This window comes from Macaca nemestrina, chromosome 1 (assembly GCF_043159975.1).
Source record: "Macaca nemestrina isolate mMacNem1 chromosome 1, mMacNem.hap1, whole genome shotgun sequence".
Taxonomy (NCBI): Eukaryota; Metazoa; Chordata; class Mammalia; order Primates; family Cercopithecidae; genus Macaca; species Macaca nemestrina.
The window spans coordinates 8404163-8412843 of NC_092125.1; positions in this window are offsets into that span (position 1 = coordinate 8404163).

Genomic DNA, 8681 nt, shown 5'->3' on the forward strand with positions numbered 1-8681 from the left:
CCTTGGACTTCCTAACCTACAAAACTGTAAGAAGTAAGTGTCTTGTCTTTGTAAATAACCCAGTCTCGTGCATTCAGTTATAGCAACACAAAACAGACTAAGGTGTGTACAATGGAAAATCCTATGGGAACCCAGCCGTTATGAGCTGGAGGTGAAGAAGAGAGTAGATGACAGAGAGTGATAATGTAGCAGGGATGGAATCATCCCATCTTTCCCAGTCCAGGGTGTCCAAAGGTATTTTCCTCTGGCTCCAAAAGTATTTTTGTCCTACAAGTATGGGAACTTCTCTCCCCACCCTCTGCACCCATGCACACACCAAGTTTCCAGCCGTCTCCTGGACTACACAGGGAAGGGGTACTCATAACCCCATAGAAAGACTGCATTCAGTCTTTGGCATGGGAGGTCTTGGAGACCCTGTAACCTATTGATTCCATGATATAATGGCTGGAGAAATTGCCAGGTGAGCTCTCAAATCCAGGCTGGTGATGGTCCCACTCAAGTGGTAGCGGACATTTGGTAGGTGAGGTTGCAATCCACAGACTGAGGAAGACTGAATTCAGGGAATAGAGAATATACTCAGAATTGTTGCCTTCAGGCCAGAGAGTTTGAATTGGCTGTGTGGAGTGATGTTGCTATGAGGAATGTATTCATATACCTAGTTACCATATCACTCCACACAAACTAAATCACTCCACTCCATATAAACTAGGATAGCAGTTCCTATCCTAGTTTACCTGCCCTGGCATCTTCTGCCCTGCAAACTTATTACAGGACTAAGTTCAGGAGCAATTTGCTATGCGCATTCTCCATCCTATCCCCTAAACTTCTTCCTGCCTTTGGCTTTTGCAATCCTCTTCAGTATTCAGGCACAGGAGCAAGTCTTTCTGCTTTTTTTTCCACAGTAAACCTCAATAGCCACAGCACAAGATTCACTGGAAAGAATTTCAGCTTCGTCTAGGCTAAAGACATTATATAATAATATTTATAAAGGCAGACCAGGTGTGGTGGCTCACACCTGTAATGTTAACACTCAGGGAGGCCAAAGTGGGAAGACTGCTTGAACTCAGGAGTTCGAGACCAGCCTGGGCAACATAGTGAGACCTCATCTCTATAAAATAATAATAATAATAAAACAAAAATATATATAATTATAAAGGCAGATGAAACATATTCTAAACCCTCCACTCTCCAAATGGGAATGATTTCTAAAATTTCAAGACTAGCAAACACATAGTTCCTTAGGAAAAGAAGAAAAGTGACTATTTTCTAACAAGAACATAACCAAAGGGGTATTTGGTAATTGTTAAAGACTAAAATCACTTCGCCTGGGAGAACGGCATGGATCCCAAGCAGAAAGTTCAGGAGCCAGAGCCAGGATCTCTTAGATCTCTTTGAATGCAGTCCCAATAAACACTATCTTCCTGGAGCTCAGGGTGGAAACACAGTACTCCTGTAAACAGAGACTAACTGGACAGCCTTGCACCATTCCCAAGGCCACTAAGGAACTACGGTGGCCATGGTTTGCAGTGGCCATGGTTTCTGGTATCATCCCCTGTACATGAAGGTGAGTGAGGTCGCGCCATTAGCAGACACAGGGGAGGAAATAGATCACTATGCAGGAGCATTTTCTGAGCATAACCGTCCAAATGCATCCTGGCGTGGATGTGGGAAACAGGCTGCGACTTTCCATGAAAGACAACCACAGGAGAAATGTACAGAATGTGAGCTCACAAAACAAGAATCCTAAAAATGTTTAAGAAGATAAACATTATGAATAACAGCGAATGGAAGCGTTTACACCAAAGGAAATAGACGAAGTCAACCTGAAAAGTATCCCAGGATAAGTATCTTTAAAATTCTTAAAGTGATAAAGAATGGAAATTAAAACAAGAAGAAGCAGGAAAAATATTTTAGGTTCACACCTACACAGAATGAAACTTCTCAAATTAAGGGTACAGAATAGAGAAAAGATCCGGAAAGTTATTAGAGAACACACACAAAAAAACATAAATCTGATTGAGATTTCATGTACCTTTGGAAATGTGGACTGTTGGAAGTCAGTACACGGTTACTCTGATTTTAGAATTTTATATCCAGCTGAAGAATCATCCAAGTGTTGGGGCAGATTCCTGACAACTTCATACAGGCCATGTTTTAAACAGAGTTGCATTGACAGAACAACTTAGAATGGATTCTATCAAGAGAAAAAAAAAGAGGTCTAAAGAATGAATTAATATGTGGTAGCCAGGCATGGTGGCTCACACCTGTAATCACAGCACTTTGGGAGGCAGAGGCAGGCAGATCTCTTTGAGCTCAGAGTTTGAGACCAGCCTGGCCAACATGATAAAACCCCGTCTCTACCAAAAATACAAAAATTAGCCAGGCACGGTGGTGCGCACCTCTACTCTCAGCTACTGGGATGGCTGAGGTGGGAGAATCGCTGGAGACCTGGAAGTGAATGCTGCAGTGAGCTGAGATCACGCCGCTGCACTCCAGCCTGGGCAACAGAGTCAGACCCCATGTCAAAATAAAGTGTGTGTGTGTGTGTGAAGAATTAATGGTAAGAAAAGAAATTAGTAAACAAATATTAGTGAATCTTAATGTGTATCATTATTAAAAATTATTACAAAATTGAGTATCATTAGTTATGAGCTGGGAAATAAACTTGGAAGTTAGAAGGTAAGATGAGAGTGAAAAAAAAATAAAGTATTTCAACTATTTTGTCATATTTCTGAGGAAGATTGAGGTACAGAATAGCTTTATGTTTAACTAGAAAAAAATCTTAAATTTTCATTAACTCTATAATTATAGAACATAGAATATAAATATAGAAATGGAAAATATAACTTTTTTTGAGACAGAGTCTCCTGTCTCCCAGGCTGGAGAGCAGTGGCATCACCTCACTGCAATCTCTTCCTCCTGTTTTCAAGCGATTCTTGTCCTCAGCCTAAAGGAGTAGCTGGGATTACAGGTGTTCGCCACCACGCCCAGCTAATTCTTACATTTTTACTAGAGACAGTGTTTCACCACATTGGCCAGGTTGATCTCAAACTCCTGACCTCAGGTGATCTGCCTGCCGTGGCCTCCCAAAGTGCTGAGATTACACATGTGAGCTACCACACCAGGCCAGAAAATATAACTTTTTAAACAAATAGAGGGAAATGAAACAAAGAAAACTTCACCTATGCAATTGGAAATAGGAAGAGAAGCGAAGATAATATTAAACTGCAAACACAAAATAATATAAAAGAAATAAATTCAAGTATATTTGCAGTTGTAATATAGCTAATGGTTTTAAACTGCCTCTTAAAAATTCGCAGAATAGACTAAAAATATATCTAGATATAGTATGTAAGGGACACTTAAAACAATACTACCCCAAAAATTGGAACATAAAGAATTGGAAAAAGAGATATAAGACAAATACTGAGCAAAATAAAGTTATATATCTCTCCAAAAAACAACTTAATATGAAAAGAATTCGTTGAACTCAAATGGGTCATTCATATGGATAAAATGATTTAAAAATCCATCAAGAATCTAAAACAATGATAAATCTGTACTCAGTGATATAGCCTCAAATTATGAAGTTGTCAAATTTGATGTAATTATAGTGGGAAACTAATTTTTTTTTTTTTTTTTTTTTTTTGAGGCAGAGTCTTGCTGTGTCACCCAGGCTGGAGTGCAGTGGCAAGATCTCGTCTCACTGCAAGCTCTGCCTCCTGGGTTCATGCCATTCTCCTGCCTCAGCCTACCGAGTAGCTGGAACTACAGGCGCCTGCCACCACGCCCAGCTAATTTTTTGTATTTTTGTATTTCACCGTGTTAGCCAGGATGATCTCGATCTCCTGACCTCATGATCCACCTGCCTTGGCCTCCCAAAGTGCTGGAATTACAGATGTGAGCCACCGAACCCAGCTGGAAATTAACATATTAATACAAAACTTACATTAACTAAAACTTTCCAAAACTAATACAAAACTTGTTAAAGCTACACGATATGTGAATAACATGATTAACATATCATGGTAATCATGTTATTCACACACATTTATGTTACACACACGTTTGTGACCACACAAATATACCCAATAGAGAGAGAATAAACTTTATTTTCAAACACTTTCAAAATATGGAGGGTTTTTTTGTTTGTTTTTTGAGATGGAGTCTCGCTCTGTTGCCCAGGCTGGAGTGCAATGATACAATCTCGGCTCACTGCAACCTCCGCCTCTCAGGTTCAAGTGATTCTCCTGCCTCAGTCTCCTGAGTAGCTGGGATTACAGGTGCGTGCCACCATGCCCGGATATTTTTGTATTTTTAGTAGAGATGGGGTTTCACCATGTTGGCCAGGCTGGTCTCGAACTCCTGACCTCAGGTGATCTGCCTGCCTCGGCCTCACAGAGTGCTAGGATTACAGGCGTGAGCCACCATGCCCAGTTTAAATATGTTTTAAAATACTGGTCAAATACTATATGCAAACTAGGCTTAATAAATTATGAAAACTAGTATCCTATGGATTATACTATTTGCCAAAATACAATAAACGTAGAAATCAACAATAAAATGACACATAAATAACTTTTCTCCATTATAAAAGGAATGTAAAAAGCAAACTGTTATACTACTTATGGGCTAAAAAGGAAATCAAAATGATAATATTTGATACCAAATGTCAACAAAAGTCCTATCCATTAAACTTATGGAATTATGCTAAAGTGGTACATAAAGGAAAATTTATAACCTTAAATTCACTCATTACAAACAAAAAAGATGAAAATAAAAGTGTTCAATTGAAATCTAGAGAGAGGATAACAAAGTAAACTCTAAAGAATGCAAGAACAAGGGAAAATAAAGATCAAAGAAGAAATGGATTAATTTGGGGGAAAACAGATCCAATCAACAAACCAAATCTATTACTTTTACAAAAGGCAAATGAAATAGAAATCTTGAGATAAGCCATAAAAAGGAAAAATGTAGAAAAAAATCAACATTAAAGAACAGCGCTTTCTTTTCTATGTTATTTTCTTCTTCCTTTTCCTTTTTCTTTCCTTCTTGAATAATGGAAACCACAAGCCAGTAGCTGGGGCTGAACAAGGTAGGTGTTGTGGGGAGAGCCACAGAGGCTGCATGAAGTGTCAGAGACCACGAAGGCTGAGGAGGTGTCCCCATAGGGAGGCAGCCTGATACGGCCTATCGAAGGCTGAGCAGGGCAAGAAGAGGGTCCACAAGGAGGGGCACCATCTGCAATAACCCAGAGACAGCTAGGGCATCAGAAACCAAGCCAACTGAGGAGGACATTGCCAGAGTCTGAGGTACAGGTTTCTGGAGACTGAGCAGAGGGAAGAGGGCCTCTATTCAGGGACATCCCAGAGGAGGGTGCACAGGGTGTCAGAGCCAGAGAAAGTTGGTGGGTGGGCCAGGCATGGTGACTCATGCCTGTAAATCCAGCACTTTGGAAGGCCAAGGCGAGCAGATCATGAGGTCAAGAGATCGAGACCATCCTGGCCAACATTGTGAAACCCCATCTCTATTAAAAATACAAAAATTAGTTTGGTGTGGTGGTGGGTGCCTATAGTCCCAGCAACTTGGGAGGTTGAGGCAGGAGAATCGCTTGAACCTGGGGGGGCAGAAGTTACAGTAAGCCGAGATCGTGCCACTGCACTCCAGCCTGGTGGCAGAGCAAGACTCCATCTCAAATAAAAAACTTCATTGATTAATTAAAAAAAAAAAGAAAGCTGGTGGTGGGAGCAGGGGGTGTCTGTCTAGGAGGAAGGCCCATCAGGGGGTCTAGGGGCCTGAGCAGGTTAAAGATAGTGTCCACCCAGTGAGAGGGCTGGCGTGGGATGTCAGAGCCCAAGATGGGAGAGAAGCGCTTCCATGCAGGAAATGACCCAGCCCAAGGCAGATGAGGAGGACATTCTTGCCGAGGCAGAGGGGTAAGCAGGGTGGCGGAGCCCAAAAGAGGTGAGAAAGACATCAACACAGGTTAAAGGAGGGAGGAAAAAAGAAAGGAAACGGCAATGGCAATGAAAAGAGTAGCATGCAGGATTCAGTCAGTAAATACATTAAGAGTAATGGCAGCCAGCCTTCTCACTGTTGGAGAAGTTGTTTAGAAACATGGAGAGGGGCCGGGTGCAGTGGCTCACACCCCTAATCCCAACTCTTTAGGAGGTTGAGGGGGCGCATCACATAGGGCCAGGAGTTCGAGACCAGCCTGGCCAACATGGCGAAACCCTGTCTTTACTAAAAATACAAAAATTAGCTGGGCGTGGTAGTGCGTATCTGTAATTCCTACCACCTGGGAGGCTGAGGTACTAGAATCATTTGAACCAGAGAGGTGGAGAAAAAGGACACAGAACTCAATTTAAAGGCAGTCTCACTGGCCAGTTTGAGCATCAGAATAAATAATGGTAATAACAGATTCCCTAATGAACAAATTAAAACCTAGTGAATAAAATAGCAATCATTCAGGCCAGGTGTGGTTGTTCACACCTGTAATCTTAGCACTTTGGGAGGCCAAGGCTGTCAGATCATCTGAGTCAGGAGTTCGAGACCAGCCCGGCCTACATGGGGAAACCCCGTCTCTACTAAAAATACAAAAATTAGCCAAGTGTGGTGCCACCTGTAAACCCAGCTAGTTGGGAGACTGAGGCAGAAGAACTGCTTGAACCCAGGGGGCAGAGGTTGCAGTGAGCCGAAATCATGCCACTTCACTCCAGCCTGGGTGAAAGAGCGAAACTCCATCTCTAAACAAACAAACAAATAGCAATCATTGAGTATAAATTAATATAAATCGAATGAATCCATAAATGGAAAGTTTGATAAGGAATGCAATATTTACATGTTCTCTGTATTGATCCATTAGTCCGTTTTCACACTGCTGTAAAGATACCACCTGAGACTGGGTAATTTATAAACAAAGGCCATTTAGCTGACTCACAGTTCCACATGGCGGGGGAGGCCTCAGAAAACTTACAATCATGGCAGAAGGGGAACCAGGCACCTTCTTCACAAGAAGGCAGGAGAGAAGTGAGCAGGTGCAACTGCCATATAGAAAAGCATTAGATCTCATGAGAATTCACTCACTATCACGAGAACAGCATGGGGGAACCACCCCTATGATCCAGTTACCGACCACCAGGACCCACCCTCAACCCCTGGGAATTACAGTTTGAATTACAATTCAAGATGAGTTTTGGGTGGGGACACAGAGCCAAACCAGATCACTCTCAAAGCACCTCCTCACACAATAGTATTAATTAAAAAAGAAAATTAATTACCTTACAATGTATAAGCCTGACAGACACCACCTGCATTAGTCTCACATATCTAGACATCCTATTGGGCTGCTTCTCTGGAGAACCCATATATCTCAATATAGGAGAGGAGATTTATTATGGGAATTGGCTCATGAGCTAACGGAGGCCGAGAAGTCCCATGCTGTGCCATTGCAAGCTGAAGAATCAGGAAGGTTAGTGCTGTAATCCATTCTGAGCTTGAAGGCCTGAGAACCAGAGGAGCCAACAATTCAAGGCTGAAGACCTGGAAACCAGCAGATGAGAGTAGAAGTGTGCTAGTGAAAGCCCCAGAGTCCAAGGCCCTGAGAACCAGGAGCTCCAGTGTCGAGGGTAAGAGAAGATGAATGTCTCATCTCAGGAAGGAAGAGAGCATTCACCCTTCCTTGTTATATCTGTTCTATTCCAGTCCTCAATGGATTGGATAACGCCCAACCACATTGGTGAAAGTAGATTCTCCTTACTCAGTCCACTGATTCAAATGCCAATCTCTTCTAGAAACATCCTCACAGACACACGCAGAAATAATGTTTTACCAGCTATTGGCGCATCCCTTAGCCCAGCCAAGTTGACACATAAAATTGACCATCACACTCCCTTAATCAAATCCCAACAGGACAAACCAAAATCAGGTTCCCATCTGTCAGGTTGCAATAGAAGAACACAGCATCATTTCTGTGATATTCCTGATAAAGTTGCACACCTGAATCTAATCATGTGGAAACATCAAACTCAAATTGAAGAACATTCTACAAATTACTGACCTGTAACCTTCAAATATATCAAGGTCCAAAAACATCAAGAGAAAACTGAGGAACTGTTCCAAATTGAAGGAGACCAAAGCAACACAACTAAATGCAATGCATGATTCTGGACTGGATCCTTTTTCTCTAAAGCACATCGAAGGGCGATTTGCAAAGTTTGATGGGTGTTGTGGAATAGATTGTAATAACAAATCAGTGATAATGTCCTAATGTTTATGGTTTGATTGTTGGTATGTAAAAGAATGTTCTTGTTTGTAGGAAATACATACTAAATTATTTAGGGGTAATGAAGTTTCATGTTAACAAATTACTCTCAGATGATGGAGAAAAAGTTCTGTGTGTTTATTTGCAACAATTTGAGATTGTTTCCAACAAAAACAGGAAAAGAAAGATGATTGTTTTAAATAGAGATAAATAAGATTTGGGAGTACTTTTTAGAAAAAAGAGAAATAGCAATTCTAATGTCTGGGCAAAATGAATAAATTTCTGGAATATAATTCAGAGCATTCAGGTAGAGCACATAACTACAGCCTCATCTGATGCACCTAGAAATGCTGGATAACATTTTTTAAAAGTATTTTAAATGCGTAACTCAGTTCACAAGAATGTAGAGTATCCTCAG